Source organism: Zingiber officinale, chromosome 3A (genome assembly GCF_018446385.1).
Source record: "Zingiber officinale cultivar Zhangliang chromosome 3A, Zo_v1.1, whole genome shotgun sequence".
NCBI lineage: Eukaryota > Viridiplantae > Streptophyta > Magnoliopsida > Zingiberales > Zingiberaceae > Zingiber > Zingiber officinale.
In genome coordinates this window covers 62,549,614-62,567,908 of record NC_055990.1, presented here as the reverse complement: position 1 = coordinate 62,567,908, position 18,295 = coordinate 62,549,614, and the positions used below count along the sequence as shown (strand labels likewise).

At 39.4% G+C, this 18,295-nt stretch overlaps 1 non-coding gene across 1 annotated transcript; it reads right to left on the bottom strand.

Moving 5' to 3' along the window:
* Positions 1–4,296: 4,296 nt before the first annotated feature.
* On the bottom strand, positions 4,297–4,403 carry LOC122054438. Its single transcript, XR_006132749.1, has one exon. It is a non-coding gene; the product is annotated as a small nucleolar RNA R71 (small nucleolar RNA).
* Between the last annotated feature and the right edge of the window lie 13,892 nt (positions 4,404–18,295).

Below are 18,295 nucleotides of genomic sequence, written 5' to 3'. Positions count from 1 at the left end.
ATGGATATCGTCATGAATTTTTGTGTCCTAAAACTCTCCAACAAAATGAAATGGTAGAAAAAAAAAAGAGCTTTACTTGAAGCTTCTAGAACTATGCTGAATGAATATAATTTACCTAAGTAGTTTTGGGCAGAAGCTGTTAGTACAGCCTACTATGTACAAAATAGAACAACACTAAATAAAACACATAACAAAATCTTTTTTGAAATTTATTACAATAAACAACCCAATATAAAATACTTTAAAGTATTTGGGTGCCCAACCTTCATCCTAAACACAAGAGAACACTTAGGAAAATTCACTTCTAAAGTAGAAAATGGAATTTTTGTAGGATATTCACAGAACAGTAGGGGTTATAGGATATACAATAAAGTTACATTAAGAATTGAAGAAACCACAAATGTAAAATTTGAGGAATCTAAACAAAACCTAGAACAAACCGAACTTCAGCCAATTGAGTTTATTCAAGGCAACAGTAATCTGGAAGGAACCAATCAAGATTTAAATCATGAAGAGGAACAAGAAACTCAAGAAAATCAATCATCTAGAACCATAAGAGTCAACCCAAATCATCCTATTGACCAAATAATTGGTGATCCAGATCTAAGGGTTCAAACTAGGTCATCCTTTCGAAATCTAAGTCAAATCTCTCTAATTTCAACAATTGAACCCAAAACCATAGCTGAATCTTTACTTGACCCAGACTGGGTCATAGCTATGCAAGACGAACTAGCTCAATTTGAGCGAAATGAAGTTTGATATTTAGTACCACCACCCAAAGGTAAGAAAATAATAGAAACAAAATTGGTGTTTAGAAATAAATTAAGCGAAACTGGAGAAATTACTAGAAACAAAGCTAGGCTAGTTGCTAAGGGGTTTAGTCAAGTAGAGAGACTTGACTATGATGAAACTTATGCCCCATTAGCTAGATTAGAGTCCATTAGAATGTTACTCAGTTATGCAGCCCATAAAGGGTTCAGACTATATCAAATGGACGTTAAATCTACCTTTCTCAATGGACTGATAAAAGAAGAAGTCTATGTAGGATAACTGTTGGAACCCCAAGGTTATTTTGGTGTGATCAACAAGTTAAGTTAGGTCCTGTGTATTTTTAACCTTGTGTCTAAGTGTGCAGAAGCTTAGGAGCACAGGTAGTCGAGCGGAAGACGCAGCTAGTGAGAAGGACGGAACGCGGTGCGTCCGAGGGATGAGGCGCCGTAGAATAGTACACCGGCGAACGAGAAGGAAGCGTGCAGTGGTTCCGAGGGATGAGAAGCCGGAGCGAAAGACTTCTCGGGGAGAAAGAGACACAGCTAGCAAGAAGGTCGGCATGGGGTGCGACCGAGGGGTGAAGACTGTGATGTGCATAGATTATATACACTTTTATACATACTTTGACGCACATCTACTTGTTCTTCATGCGCATAATCTATGTTTATTGCACCCTATTTCATTATAATGTCATACTTCCATTATATTTTATTCGGAGATCTACTCTTTGCTTGTTTTGATTAATAGGACATGATTTAGAGCAAAACAGAGTTTAAATAAAGTCGAGAGCTTCTAGAGTGACACGGACATGCAAAACTAAGTTTTCTTCATGTTCTGGTCGTGTGACACCCACACGGCCATGTCAAGGCCATGTGGCACCCACACGGCCGTGTCAAGGCCGTGTGGGGGGTGGCGTGTTGAGGCCGTGTGAACATCACACAGCCGTGTGCAGGCCGTGTGAGATTTCTAGCACTATAGAGAAAAAGTAAAATGGCCATAACTTTGTGCTCGGTTGGAGTTTTAGGTTGTTTTTTATACTAATTTGTAGATAACTTCAAGATCTACAACTTTGATGAAGACTTCAACCAAAGAAAACCCCATCTTGATGGTGTAAAAGACGTTGAAATGAAACATTGCCATTTAGAGCTATGACAAGGCCCATGACAAGGGGTGTGCAAGGGCCATGTAAGGGGGTGTGAGCTCCACACGGTCGTGTGAGCTACATGACCCATGACCATGTGAACCACACGACCATGTAATGTTTCCAGAGGAGAAGAATGGCATGGCCATGTGAATCCACACGGTCGTGTAACCTTTACAGAGCAGGAGAAGAACATGGTCGTGTCCCAGACACGACCGTGCAGGAGTACCAGAACTGGAGGCAGTGCAGGCCGTATAGATCTACACGGCCGTGAAAGGATGACAGAGGTAGAGCATGTCATGGCCATGTGTACCACACGACCATGTGAGACAGGCAGAGAAGGGAGTGAACCAGGTCGTGTCCCACACTGTCAGGTCCTCGGGACGTGTGGCACCCGAATTTCCCCCTCTATATAAGGGTTTCTTCCTCATTTGAAAGGGGATCTTCTCCCTTTTGGGGAGAAACAAGATTTGGGGCGTTCCTTACCATTCTTGGAGGGGTTTCCGGTGATCTAAGGGCAGATCTTCACCGAATCGACGCCGGAGGAACGAGGATTGGATCCGAAGACGATTCTTCATCGTAGATAAGCTTTTCTTCCCTTTATTTCTCGGATTTGGGATCAAGATGGTTGTATTCTCTTTATCTTTGGATTTCTTTCCTTGTTCTATGGATTAGATCTCTTGTTCTAGGATGGAGGGAGTATTTGTAATGGAGATTTAATGTAAAACTCTTGTGGATTTGCCTAATTCCTATTTCTATGATTTTACCCTGTTTGTATTCATTTGATCTTGTGTGGATTATTGTGATTAGGACCTAATTACCATGCTTGATTGAATGTTAGAATATCTTATGGATCTTGTAGAGATTGTTGCTCATTCAATTTTCTGAGGGACGTTCGTGACTGAAACAAACCTGTGTAAGGACGTTTGAGGGGTAATCTTGAAGGGAAAATTAGGTATTTCAAGAGGGTAGGATAGATTGTATGCATTAATCTTTGTATCTTAATGAGGTTGAGAAGTGATGAATTTTTATGTTGATTATCCGAGGGACGCACGTGACAGGCAAACCCGTGTAAGGACAACATAGGTTTCATTCCTAATCGATCGCATTTAGATATATTTCAGTCCTAGGTCGGTTGTCTATTGCAAGAGAGAACTGACAACCTTCTACAAATGATGGACAATTGAAAAATAAGATTTGGTAGATCATTACATTGAATAACATTACAAAGAAACCAAAACTCCTAGAACATACCTTTACCATTGCCCTTATTCTTGTTTCTTATTCTTTCATTTCTTTGTTTACCTTTCATAGTTATATTTAGCTTTTAAAAACCAATTGTTTAGTTGTTTATCTAACTCGCGTTGAGACATCTTTAGTGGTTATTCCAGTCCCTGTGGATACAATATCTTTTATTATTACTTACGACATTTCCGTACACTTGCGGAGAGTCAACAAGTCTTTGGCGTCGTTGCCGGGGACTGCGCTATAACATTAGAAATTATCAATTGAGTTAGACTAAACATAACATAACTTTTCTTTACATTAGCATATTTGTAACTAATCTTTAGAATTCTATTTTGATTATTTTTGCATATCTTTCTACTTCTTGACAATTCATTTTGTTGCAATTCTAATTTTAACTTTGCAATCTTGATTTCTAGCATCCTAGTCTATCTTTTCTCTATTTTTCTTTCGATCTAACTTTTCTTTTTCTCTCTACTTTCCTTTTGTAAACATATCTTGCAATATGGTTCTTGTGTATGAGAAGATCAAACTTTGTAAAGGCATCAAGAATAGCAAGAACTTATAAACATTTTTGTTGATTAGCATATGAATTATTCTAGACATATTTCTTTTCCCTTTTGACTTTTCTTTCTTGTTTTCATTATGCACTTTCTTTCTTGTAATTTAAATTCTACATTTTCTTTCTTGCTTTTCATATTGCATTTTATTTCTTGTCTTTGATTCTTCATTTTATAATTTTTTCTTAAATATCCATGAGCACTAACATGTCAAGTAGGCCCATGAGAAATTTTTCTACACTCTTTTCTGCAAGATGTTTATCTTCCATTGTGCAACCTCAAATTGAAGCAGAAAGTTTCCAACTAGACCCAGAGTTAATTTTCATGATACAAGGTCATAAATTTGGAGGAGAAGTATCAGAAAGTCCTTATCTGCATCTTGAAATATTTTTAGAGATATGTGATATGGTGAAATGTGAAGGAGTGTCAGCAGATGCAGTTCGATTGATGACATTTCCTTTCAGTATCAAGGATAAAGCAAGGACTTGGTTATATTCTCTCCGTCCTCAAAGCATCACAAGTTGGAAACAATTGGAGAAGCAATTTTTGAATCATTTTTTCCCTCCAAGCAGAACAGTGTGTATGAGGAATTGCATAATAAATTTTGCTCAGGCATACGGAGAATCATTATTTGAAGCATGGGATAGATTTAAGACTCTTCAAAGACAGTGTCCTCATCATGGTTTTGAAAAATGGTTGATTTTACACATATTCTATGGGAAAATTTCTTTCTCAGACAAGAGTTTATTAGAATCATCAGCTGGAGGTTTTTTTATGGACAAAAGTGTAGATGAAGCATATATGTTAATTGATCAAGTGACATTGAACCTACTTGAATGGTCAAACATAAGTTGGATGAAATCTCCCTTAAACATTCAAGAAGTGCAAGCCATAAATGCTATAGAGCCTGTCAAACAAATTGTAACTCAACCATCTATGGGTTTTGAAAATCACAAGTCACAGAATGGGGAGTTCAAATATTTAGGGGCAAAGATTGAAAGTATTGTTTCAAAATGGTTTAAAGAAGATCCCCCCTCCCTTCACAGACAAGATCTAGTGAAAAGTGTGATGATGTTGGGTTGAGAATTGAAAAAAATCATGAAGAACTTCTGAAGAAGGACATGTTTAAAATTGAGGAGAAGAATAATAGAAGATCATAAGAACTCAATTCCATTTCTCCAGGAAGTTTCCAAAGGCCACAAGTACCTTTCCCTCAACGATTGATCACACCAACACTAGATAAGCAAGTCGGACCTCCTCCAAAAGCTCAAAGGGAATTTGGGAAAAAGGAAGTTCAATCTTTCCCAGGACCTTCACTAAGGGTTCCTTTTCCACAAAGGTTAGTGGGGGTCAATGAAAATAAAGACTTCTGCAAATCCTGTAACACTAATAAGGTTGAGTGCAGATTTCATAGTGTGTATAAAGATGAAGACTCTTCATATGAGGATTGTGATGATAATGCAGTGGATAATGAGTTTTTATATCTACCTCCAGGTTTTATTAGAAATAGTGAAATTGAATTTTCAGATGATGAATGTGATGTGGTAGATCAACTTAAAACTGCAAGTGAAGTTATTGATCCTCCTATAGTTGATTCTCCTATTGAGGATATTGATGTTGGTTTTTTTTTTTAATGTTTGTGTTGATGATGTTGATATGGAACAATGTGTAGGGAGCTGTGTTATGGAAGCAACATCTCAAGAATCACCTCCTTTGTCCACACAATCCTTAGATGTTGTAAGAGTTGCAAGGATTGAGCATGTTGTGGACCAATGTGTAGGGATTCATGTAGATATAGCAGAGTCTCAAGAATCACCATCATTGATATCATTAACACCTGAGCCAGAGCCAAAACCATCATTTGATTCAGAGGAAGTCATATCTACATGTTTAGAAATTTCAGGTATTTCTCAGCAAAGTAAGGTTAGTATTTCTTGTGATCTTTTGGAAAATTTTATAGAGGTACCTATCATTGACTTTGTTGGATGTGATTCAGTTTTTATTTCTTATTCTGCTTATCTTAATATGGTTATGACTCTATCTTATCTAATATGTTTGTGGGAGATTTGTATTTTCTTTGCATGTGCAGATTTCACTTGGACTAATAATTGGAAGCTCAATCTAAACCGTCTTCGACCACCCGAAAGAACTTTAAAGAAGACAAAGATGGAGAGAGCGATACTTCACTTTTTAACTCCTATATTGAAAGTTCCCTCCATAATAAGAGCCCTTGATAGGAGGGTGTTGAAATATCTTACCCCTCCAAAAGCAAGATTTAGATGAATCTAATGAGGTGGTCGAGCTAATGACCTTAAACAAGAGCTTCTTGGGAGGCAACCCAAGTTCATTTCCCTTATTTTCTTTTATATCTTTAGTTCTCTCTTTATAATAAATATGTATCCTCTACTTAATTTTTCTTGTCTATCTTATTGTTGTAGAATTCAAAGTTGTGGAGGAATGTGAGTATTGGATGGAGGAGTATCTTTAATAACATGAATGTCAACCATTTGGAGCTCATCACTTGGTAACTTCTCTTAAAATCTCCTCCACATTGTTTTTAGTTTTCATTGAAACAATGAAAAGTTTAAGTCTGGGGGGATGCATTAGATACATTTGATTTGCTTTGTTTGTTTTTGGTTTTGCTTATGTCTTGCATTTTGTTTTGATTTTTTGTGGCATACATCTTGAGAACATCAAACTCCATTTTTATATTTTATTGTCTTAAAGCAAATTGTTAGCACGTTCTTTATCTTGATTCATGATATTGTAAATAATGATAGTATGTTTAGTGTACTTTTTTTTCTCTATCTTGAGTAGCATGAATTGAGCTAAGTATCAATTAGAAATAAGTTTTAGTCTTAGCCTAACCTTAAGGATCTTACTTTCACTACACTTTGACTTGATGCTTGAATAGTTGATATCATTGAAATAGTCATGATTCATCCTATTTGTTTAGTACTTGGTTTCCATGGTGATTTCTCAAACTTCATTTTGGTTACTGGATGAGGCTCGAATCTTGAAAAACTCATTTGGAAAAATCAAAATATCCCAACTTATGTGCCTATAAACTCTCATGTGTTTAAAAATGGAGCATGATGAAAAAAAAAGAAAAAAGAAGAGAAAAAAAAAGTGTGAAAAAAGGGATATAAAAAACAGTTGTCGTGAGTGGAAACTAGAAAGTCATCCCTTTGAGACCGAGTTAAGTTATTAGGGAAATGACTTCTATGGTTCTCCTGATATCGAGCACGCCTTTGAGACCTTGGGTTGATTGAGAAATATGAACAAAGTGTGTGGCAGGTAAGTGTCTATCGCCGAAAACATTAGGAACTCAAATTGGACGATGACTTGACTAGGACAAAGATTGAAACTTGAAGGGTTTTGAGTTACTTATTTGCACCGTGCACAAGAGACTTATGCTTAAGCCATACTAGGTTTATTTCTATGATCATGCTCATTAATGAAACTTATGGATAGAGTTTGAAGAGTGCATTAAGGATTATGATGCATTGTTGAATACATGAATCGTGATTGTGACATTTTACTTGAGGATAAACAAAGGTTTAAGTCTGGGGGTGTGGTGTGCGTAGATTATATACACTTTTATATATACTTTGGCGCACATCCACTTGTACTTCATGCACATAATCTATGTTTATTGCACCCTATTTCATTATAATGTCATACTTCCATTATATTTTGTTCGGAGATCTACTCTTTGCTTGTTTTGATTGATAGGACATGATTTGGAGCAAAAACGGAGTTTAAATAAAGTCGAGAGCTTCCAGAGTGACACGGGCATGCAAAACTAAGTTTTCTTCATGTTCTGGTCGTGTCAAGGCCGTGTGGGGGCGTGTTGAGGCCGTGTGAACATCACACGACCTTGTGAGATTTCCAACACTACAGACCAAAAGTAAAATGATCATAACTTTGTGCTCGATTGGAGTCTTAGGTTGTTCTCTATCCTAATTTATAGATAACTTTAATATCTACAACTTTGATGAAGACTTCAACCAGAGAAAACCCCATCTTGATGGTGTAAAATGCGCTGAAATGAAACATTGCCATTTAGAGCTATGACAAGGTCCATGACAAGGGGTGTGCAAGGGCCAAGACAAGGGGTGTGCAAGGGCCATGAAAGGGAGTGTGAGCTCCACATGGCCGTGTGAGCTACATGACCCATGGTCGTGTGAGCCACACGACCGTGTAATGTTTCCAGAGGAGAATAATGACATGACCGTGTGAATCCACACGGTCGTGTAACCTTGACAGAACAAGAGAAGAACATGGTCGTGTCCCAGACACACCCATGTAAGCCATCCAGAGACCAAACTAGCCATGGCCGTGTCCCAGACACGGCCGTGCAGGAGTACCAGAATTGGAGGCAGTGCAGGCCGTGTAGATCTACACGGCCGTGCAAGGGGGCAGTGGCAGAGCATGCCAAGGCCGTGTGAGCTTCATACGGCCATGTCACCCTGGCAGAGAGGGGAGTAGTGAAGGTCGTGTGAGCCTCACACGGCCATGTCACGGGGTCGTGTGGCGCCCAAACCCCTTCTCTATATAAGGGTGTCTTCATCATTTGAAAGGGGATCTTCTCCTCTTTGGGAGAGAGTAAGATTTGGGTGATTCTTCTCCATCTTGGAGGGATTTTGTAGCGATTCGAGGGGAGATCTTCAAGGCATCGACTCCGGGAATTAAGGATTGGATCCGAAGATATTCTTCATCGTAGATAAGCTATCTTTCTCTCCTTTCTTGGATTTGGGATCAAGAATGTTTGTAATCTTCTTCTCTTCGGATTTCTTACCTCATTTTATGGAGTAGATCTCTTGTTCTAGGATGGAGAGAGTATTTGTAATGGAGATTTGATGTAAAACTCTTGTGAATTTGTAAAATTCCTATTTTTATGATTTTGCCCTATTTGTATCCATTTGATCTTGTGTGAATTGTTGTGTTTGGACCTAATTACCATGCTTGATTGAATATTTGAATATCTTGTGGATCTTGTAGAGATTGTTTCTCATTCGATTTTTCGAGGGATGTTCGTGACAGGAACAAGCCCGTGTAAGGGCGTTTGAGGGGTAATCTTGAAGGGGAAATTATGTTATTCAAGAGGGTAGAATAGATTGTATGCATTAATCTTTATATTTAGAGGAGGTTGAGAAGTGATGAATTCTTATGTTGATTATCCGAGGGGCGCACGTGATAGGCAAGCCCGTGTAAGGACAACATAAGGTTCATTCCTAATGATCAAATTTAGATATATTTCAGTCCTAGGCCGGTTGTCTATTGCAAGAAAGAACCCACAACCTTCTACAAATGATGAACAACTGAGGAATAAGATTTAATAGATCATTTACATTGAACATCCTTACAAAGAAACCAAAGCTCCTAGAATATCCCTTTATCATTGCCCTTATTCTTTTGTTTCTATGTTTTACTTTTCATAGTTACACTTTGCCTTTGTGAATCAATTGATTAGTTGTTTAACTAACTCGCGTTGAGACATCTTTAGTGGTTATTCCAGTCTCTGTGGATATGATATCTTTTATTATTACTTACGACATTTCCGTACACTTGCGGAATGTCAACAGACTGCAGATGAGTATGCTGGTGGACGAGAAGGAAGCACACGACGATTCCAAGGAACGAGAAGCCGAAGCGGAAGCCTGCTCGAGAAGACCGAAAGTTGGGTTCGACTGAGCCCTATTCCGGATGGCAGAGATCACCCAAGCGAACAGAATCGGAGTGGAAGACCCAGGCTGAGGCGAGCGGACCCGGAGCAGAAGGCTCGGACCGACAAAGTCAACTTCTATTGACTTTGGGCTTCCAGGCACCCAGAATAGTCCGGGGTGCCCGGACCGAAATTATATCCAGATCACAGTCAAACCGTAATCCGTGCGTAGGGGATAAAATTTTATCCCCCCAGGGTGCCTGGAACCCTACGGGGCACCCCGACCAAGGCTATAAATATAGCCTTGGTATAGAAGCTTTTAATTCAACTCAAGCAATTCATTTCCAACACTTGTACGCTTCATTTCTAGACTAGCTTCTTTGTTTTTGCACTTCACTGCTATAAGAGGCTCCTTCGCCTGAAGGAGTATTTAGTGCTACACTTTCCTTGGATTAACATCTTCCCCGGTTGTAACCAAGTAAAACATCCTTTGCCTCTTCTTTCTGTTTATATTTATTGCCTCCATTTATTTTGCAAGTGTTAGTTTAAGAAAAGTCGAGAAGAGTTTTGTTTTGTTATTTTTTTTTGCTATTCAACCCCCCTTCTAGCCGACCTCAGCGGTCCAACAAGTGGTATTAGAGCCAAGTTGCTTCAAGAGGACTAACCGCCGAACGAAGCAACGAAATAATGGTCGGACCGAGTATCTACCCGCCGAAGTTCGAAGGGGAATTCGCAAGCTGGAAAAAGCGAATGCAGGTACTTTTTTAAAATTGATTTTTATTTAATGTTAATTATGGAATTTAGTTTTACAGCACCGGAAGATAAAGAGAAAGCCCACTGGACGAAAAAGGAGCAGGCCGACTACGTGGCAAACGACAAAGCAGAGTACCATCTGCTAAGCGTTCTCCCGCCACAAGAGGTCAACCGAATTGGCAACTACGACTCCGCAAAGGAACTTTGGGAGAAGTTCCTTGAGCTGCACGAAGGAACGTCCGAAGCTAAGCTCGCTAGATGAGATCTACTTCGCAATCAGCTCACCAGTCTGTGACTTGGGGAAGACGAGACAGTTGCGCATCTACACTCGAGAATTAAAGAAATCATCACTGGAATTTCGAATCTCGAAGAAAAGGTAAGTAACCGAGATTCGCTCAGGTATGCACTAAACTCTTTTCCTAAAAATACAAAATGGGCATCACTAGTAGATGCCTTTTACATTTCGAAAGATTTAGAAATAATTACATTGGAAGAATTATTCTCGACATTTAAAGTGCACGAATCAAGATGTGCAGGTACGAAGGAGCCCAAAAATAACGTCGCCCTCAAAGCATCGAGAGACGAACCTGAGTCGGAGTCTTCTCTTAATGATGAGGAAATGGTAATGATGGTAAGATGATTCAAGAATCTTTGTAAGTTTAGAAAAACTAACCATTCGTAGGGTAGAAAGAAAAAGACAATCTGCTGCTACCACTGTGACGAAGAAGGGCACATCAAGGACAACTGCCTCAAGCTAAAGAACAAGGACAAAGATAAAGGTAAGAAGCATGTTCAAAAATGTAAGGCATTAAAAGTGACGTGGGATGATATGTCGTCCTAATCGGAAGTCGAAGCCTTCTCCGAACTTGCACTAATGGCAAGTTATCAAGACGACGATTGCGAGTCAATCTCTTCCGAAATGAGCATCGAGAGCATCCATGAAGGGGGAGCCACGTCGGAAGATAGTAGCAGTTCAGGGGGAGAAACGGTCAACGAGATTGACAAGGTAAGTCAGGTACGATCTCTTCCTCCCGACAAACTATTTAAGTTTATTAGATTATTAACTAAGGATTACTGTAAATTAGAAAAAAAATTTAAGAATTTAAAAATAATATTAGCTAAATCTTGCCCAACAGAAGAATTCAACATAATTAAATTAGAAAATGAAAAATTAAAAATAGAAAATGATAATTTAAAAGTATAAGTAGATAACTTGAAAAATCATGCATACTCATCTAATACCAATGTTAGAAAATTTAACAATGTAAATTGATATTTTAGGTATCATAAGGGATAAATTATGAACATTTCAAAAAGATATATCCCTAAGAAATTCTTAGTTAATCCAGTTGGATGGAACCTATATTGGGTTCCTAAGTCTTGCTTAATCTAAATTTTAATCGAATTTAACGCTCTTTGCGAGAAAATTAAATAGTGAGTTTCTTTATGAGACTTTGTCTAAGGAGGTGGTTGTTGCTCCAATAACCAAGAAGGCCTAGTGCCTCGCCACGACTTAGAAGTCAAAATATTGAAATAAAATCTTTAATTAACTTTCTGGTAAAGCATTAAAGTTTAAATTTAATAATTCTTTTAAAAATCTTTTTAACATTTTTTGAAAGTTTGTCAAACATTTTTTTCCTAAAATGTTTTCATAAGTTAAAATTTATTCTGAAATTAGGAATTTCAACTTAATTTTTTTTTACTTAGGAAAATTTTAAAAAATATTTTTGCAAAGTTGCCTAAGTTAGAATTTTTTAAAAAAAATTTCTCTTACTTAAAGTTTCACTTAGAAAATTTTCTTACTTAGAGTTTTCTTAAAAAAATTTTCTTACTTAAAATTTACTTAGAAATGTTTTTTACTTAGAGACTCTTTATGTGAAAATTATTGCAAAATTTTTACCCTTAGAGTTTTCCCTAGAACCCTAATTTTTTTAATGTGATCAAAGGGAAAGAAGGAAAAGTATAAGTCTAGGGGGAGGTAGACCAAATTTTCTATCTTTTTTGCACTTTATTGCAATAGTTAGTTTATTTTCATGTCTATTTACCCTAGCTTAACTTGGATTGCTCACATCAAAAAGGGAAAGATTGTCGGAACCCCAATGTTATTTTGGCGTGATCAATAAGTTAAGTTAGGTTCTGTGTGTTTTTAACCTTGTGTCTAAGTGTGTAGGAGCTTAGGAGCACAGGTAGTCGAGCGGAAGACGCAGCTAGTGAGAAGGATGACACGCGGTACGTCCGAGGGACAAGGCGCTGCGGAAGAGTACACCAGCGAACGAGAAGGAAGCGTGCGGTGGTTTCGAGGGACGAGAAGCCGGAGCGGAAGACTACTCAGGGAGCAAGAGACGCAGCTAGTGAGAAGATCGGCACGGGATGCGACCGAGGGACGAAGACTGCGGATGAGTACGCTGGCGGACGAGAAGGAAGCACACGACGATTCCGAGGGACAAGAAGCCGGAGCGGAAGCTTGCTCGAGAAGATTGGTAGTTGGGTTCGAGTGAGCCCTATTCCGGATGGCAGAGATCACCCAAGCGAACGGAACCGGAGTGGAAGATCCGGACTGAGGCGAGTGGACCCGGAGCAGAGGGCTCGGACCGACAAAGTCAACTCCTGTTGACTTTGGGCTTCCGGGCGCCCGGACCGAAATTATATCCAGATTGTTGTCAAATCGAGATCCGTGTATAGGGGATAAAATTTTATCCCCCCAGGGTGCCTGGAACCCTTTGGAGCACCCCGACTAAGGGTATAAATACAGTCTTGGTCCAGAAGCTTTTAATTCAACTCAAGCAATTCATTTCCAACACTTGTATGCTTCATTTCTAGACTAGCTTCTTTGTTTTTGCGCTTCACTGATGTAAGTGGCTTCTTCGGCTGAAGGAGTATTTAGTGCTATACTTTTCTTGGATTAACAACATCCCCAGTTGTAACCAAGTAAAACATCCTTTGCTTCTTATTTCTGTTTATATTTATTGCCTTCATTTATTTTGCAAGTGTTAGTTTAAGAAAAGTTGAGAAGGGTTTTGTTTTATTATTTTTTTTAGGCTATTCAACCCTGGCCCCCTTCTAGCCGGTCCTAGCGGTCCAACAATAACCACCTGAGTTTGAAAGTCTAGAACACTCTAACAATGTCTTTAAACTAAAGAAAGCCTTATACAGACTTAAGCAAGCACCCAGGGCATGGTATGAAAGGTTAACCTCTTACCTAATATCCAAAGGGTTCAACCAATGTCAAATTGACCAAACTCTATTCGTTAAATTAATAAAACAGGATATATTTATAGCCCAAATCTATGTAGATGATATAATTTTTAGCTCAACTAATTCAGAATTTTTAGAATAATTTATAAATCTAATGGAACAAGAGTTTGAAATGAGTTTAGTAGGAAAATTAACTTACTTTTTAGGATTACAAATAAACCAAACAAATGAGGGTGTCCTATCTTGACGGAGGGGGGCACAGCACCAGCCGGACCCAGATGCCTAGGAGGAGGTAGAGCAGGATGAGTTTATGGTCACATTATTCGACGAGGCTGCTCTGGCCCCAGCACCACCTCCACCTCTAGGCGGAGTGATAACTAGCATTTTGATGCACTATTTTGGCTCTTATATTTATCATTTTTATCATCTCACATGCTTAATCCTGTATTTATATCGTGTTTTATGAGTTGATATTTATTTAGAGTCTTGATATAATTTTTCCTATATTTTCTATGATTTTATCTAAAAGGTGCATCTTGTTTTGTAGGAAAGTAATCTGAGTCGTTGATCGGGATCAAATAATCCAAGGGCTTATGTTATTCCAAGTTGAATCAAGAAGAGTCAAATCCAAACACAACCCATTCTTCAAGTCCAATTCTAAAATCCCAATTCCACTTCTCTTATTGGATTCGGATCTTTTCATTAACCCAAACCTAAAACCCGAAATCTATTAAGAAACTTAGGGTGCGTTTGGTTTGCATCGTTTTCATTTTCATTTTCTGGAAAACGCGCGTTTTCTAGAAAACAGAAAACGACTTTTTGTCATTCTCTATTTTTCTAGAAAACGAAAGCCAATTTTTTAGAAAACGCGCGCGAAAAACGCAAATCAAACACCATTTTCCAGAAAACGCGCGTTTTTCAGAAAATGAAAATGGAAAATGGGCGTACCAAACGCCCCCTTACCTTTTCCCTCATGCGGATGGACAACGCCGAATCTTCTCCTTTCTGTTCGTGTCTTCTTCCTCGCGCGGCTAGGGCAAGCGATTTTCCCCATCACCTCCGACCGGCAGCATTTTCCTTCACCGCCGCCGGCCGGCTCTCACAGTCCCCTCTTCTCTGCTTCTTTCTACCAGGGCTAGGTCTTGGTATTTTTCTACTGCTCACGTTTTCTTCTCCCGACGCCCGACCCCCCCAAGCTTCCTCTTCTCTGATCTGCTCAAGCTGGTGACGGATGACAACTCCGGTGGCTCCTGTGAGCGGCGACGACTTCTACTAGGGTTCTTCTTCTCCGGCGGAGCGTTCTTCACCGGTGCAGTGAGTCTCTTTGCTCCAAATTTGTGACAAAAAGGCAGCAGCACCTAATTAGGGCTTCTTGGCGGCGGGGCATTCTTCTCCAGCAAGCACTCCTCTCATCCCTTCCTCAGTGGAGATTTACCTGCGGACGATGTTCCAAAAGCATAGGGTTCCACAGAGGAAGCTGGTTGTTCCTTCTCCTCCGACGAGTTTCATCTCTCTAAATTCATCACTGTGTTGCGTGGAGCTTTCACCTGTAGACGGCGTTCCAGAAGCAGTGGCCATCCATCTCAGAGCAGTGACCATTCAATTCCGACAGAAGCGAATTTGTGTGTCAATTTCCAACCAATCAGAGGTCAATCGTTGAGTTGTTTCCACCAGTGAAGGCATTCTAGATCTGGGCCCTTCGTGTGACAGTGAAAGGTAATTGACTTGGTGTATGATCGAGAAGAGTGGTTTGGATAGTGTAGTTTCCTTTATATTTGATTTGTTTTTTTGTTTGTATGCATTTTGGATATTGTAGTTACTGTTGGGACCTTTGTGCCTGCTAGAGGGAGGGTGAATAGAGGTTCATCGTGCGCTTACGTCGTTGGCTTCGTCTTGATGGTTAGCAGCGGAATACAACTCGAAGACAAACTATACAATGCTAACAAGTAGATTTACTTGGTATCCACCTCAATATGGGGTGACTAATCTAATGATCCACACACGATATGCTATCTCCACTATGAAAACCTCCTTCTCGGTCGCAGCCGGAGGCGGAGAAACCTCGTACAAACTCATACTACAACACAACACTCACACAAGAACGAGAAATATAAATACAAATGAATACATTCTCTTTTTGCTTACTTGTGCTTGTAATTGCCTCTTGAATCTTGAGAGAACACTCTCAAGAGCCTTCAAGAATTGGCGGTGAAGATCAGAGAAAGTCGCTGAAGATCACAGCAAAATCGCAGGAATAAAGCTCGCAAAGAATTGCGGAGAAAACGCTCCGCCAAGGCTTTAAACAGTGCTCCCAATCGATCCAATTTATCCCCAATCGATTGCCACGTCAGCACCGCTCCATCGCAGCCGTCCATCGCTCATTTCCTGCCCAACGATCACTTCCCAATCGATCGATCGATCGATTGGGACTGCCTGAATTGATCGCCCGATCGATTCAGAGCCTTTCTGTGCTCTCGCAATAGCGCGAGAGCTTCTGCTGCCCAATCGATTGACTAATCGATTGGCAGCTCCCAATCGATCGCCCGATCGATTGGGAAAGCTTCTGTGCTCATGATTTCATATCTCAATTGATCGATCGATCGATTGGAACTTCCCACAATCGCAACACACTCTAATCGATCCACTGATCGATTGGACCCTGGTTCAATCGATCGTCAGATCGATTGACCAGCATGGACTTGACTCAAACTCAAGTCCAAAGCTTTCAACCCAACTCTTGATCAACCGTGACCTGTTGGGTCTCCGTGTCTAGTATTTGGCCACACCCGACCAACCTCGAACTAGCCTTCTAGCCTCCTCCATCAGTCTTACGTCCCTTGGATATCTCCCATCCTTCACGCCTTGTCTTTAGGAGCTTCCTTCGACCTCATCCTAGTTGTCGGATTATACCACCACACTCGACTAACCTCGAACTAGCCTTCTAGCTTCCTCCATTAGCCTTGCGTCCCTTGGATATCTCCCCATCTTTCATGCCTTGCCTTCAAGACTTTCCAATTGCCTGGCTCCTCACCAGGACTTTCCCTTGCCTAGCTCCTCACTAGGACTTTACCATTACATAGCTTCTCACCAGGACTTTCTCCTGCCTAGCTCCTCACTAGGACTTTCCCGTTATCTGGCTCCTCACTAGGACTTTCTCCTGCCTAGCTCCTCACTAGGACTTTCCCGTTGCCTGGCTCCTTACTAGGACTTTCTCCCGCCTAGCTCCTCACTAGGACTTTCCCAATGCCTAACATCCAGTTAGGACTTTTCTAGTCAAGTCTCCTGTCAATCTTGACCTACTTGACTTGTATTCTCATCAACCTGGTCAATCCTTTGACCATCTCCATAATCAACCTGGTCAACCCTTTGACCATCTCCATAATCGGACGATTGTTCTAACAATCTCCTTATATTGTCAAACTCCTTATATTGTCAAACATCAAAACTCAAATTCCAACTCAACTCAAACTTGACTCAACTCAAGCTTAGTCAAACTGGTCAAATTTGACCAAAAGAAATTGCCCCAACAGTTACTGTTTTGATTCATTTTGAATTGCTTAGTTGTTAGTTTACCTTCATATTAATTATTTAAGGTTAATGCAATTTACTTTCTTGCTTAATTAGGTTGTTATGTTTTTATTGCTTCTTAGATTGATAGATTGCACTGTGTTTAGTTTATTAATTCATGTTAGTTTCATTTATGTGTGATTGTTGATCTTGTATCATAGGGTGACAATGTGGTACAAGTTCAGCTTTTATGCATAATTAGATTTTGTTTAATTACTGTTAAGTTTGTTTAGTCCATTGCTTTTGTTTAGTTGTTACTTTCTTTATGCATGTTTCTTCTGTGGAAAGGATCCTCACAACGTAGAGTGACACTGCATTGTGAGTTTATATTTGCTAGTTAGTTAGGATTTCCTTATTTGCATTAGGTGTAGAAATTCCAAAACAAAACCCTCCTGATTTGATTTCGTCTAAAAGCAAACGTCCTATCACTGGTTCCACATGAGAGACGACCCGGTCCTCTACTATACTACCTTAGTGTAGGTTAAGGGGTTTGGTAGATTAGAAATGAATTAATTTGATCTTGCGCAAGTGATAGTTGTGACCACCATTAAATTTTGGCGCCGTTGCCGGGGAAACTAGTGATGTTCATTTGTTTTTAGACTGTACATAGTTTTATCTTTATTTTATTCTTGTTTTTCTGCTTTGTTATTTTATTTTTCTTTCGATGTCACTGTTAGTATCTATATTTTTCCCTAGAACTTTGCAGGTTGAAGGAAAGGGGTGAGGGGAGAATACTAACAGCTACACCGTGAATAAAGACCCATTTTGGTCAATTTCATCATTTAGACCACCGTTTCAGTTTTTCTATATTTTACATTTCATTCTTTTCGATTTTATTCTCTTTTATTTTTATTTCTTTGGTGGTGGCAAAAATTCAAAAACAAAACATTGTTAGGGCTTAATTATTTTATCTCTTGTATGCACGCATTCTGTCTTGTATATTCTCCTGTATCTTATAATGATATTTACATGAGTGTTTCAGGTTAGACCAGGGAATCTCTTTTGTGTCATAAGTTCCAGAGTTTTAGTGTGATTAAGACCTCACCTTTGATAAGCAAAATGAAGAACAACACTGAAAAGGCTCTCAGAGAACTTTAGGCATCAGACTTGTCAGATGATTCCTTTTGCATCGAGTATTCTGATTTAGATGTAGACTTCGAGTTATGGACTATTGTACATCTTTTACCGAAGTTTCATGGACTATATGGTGAAGATCCCAACAGACATCTGCATGATTTAGAGATGGTTTGTTCTTTATGGAATCCACATGGCGTATCAGATGAAGATGTCAGACTTAGAGCATTTCCATTTTCATTGGCGGATTCAACAAAAGATTGGTTGTACTATCTCCCACCCAATTCAATTTCTAGTTGGATTGAGATGAAGAAATTATTT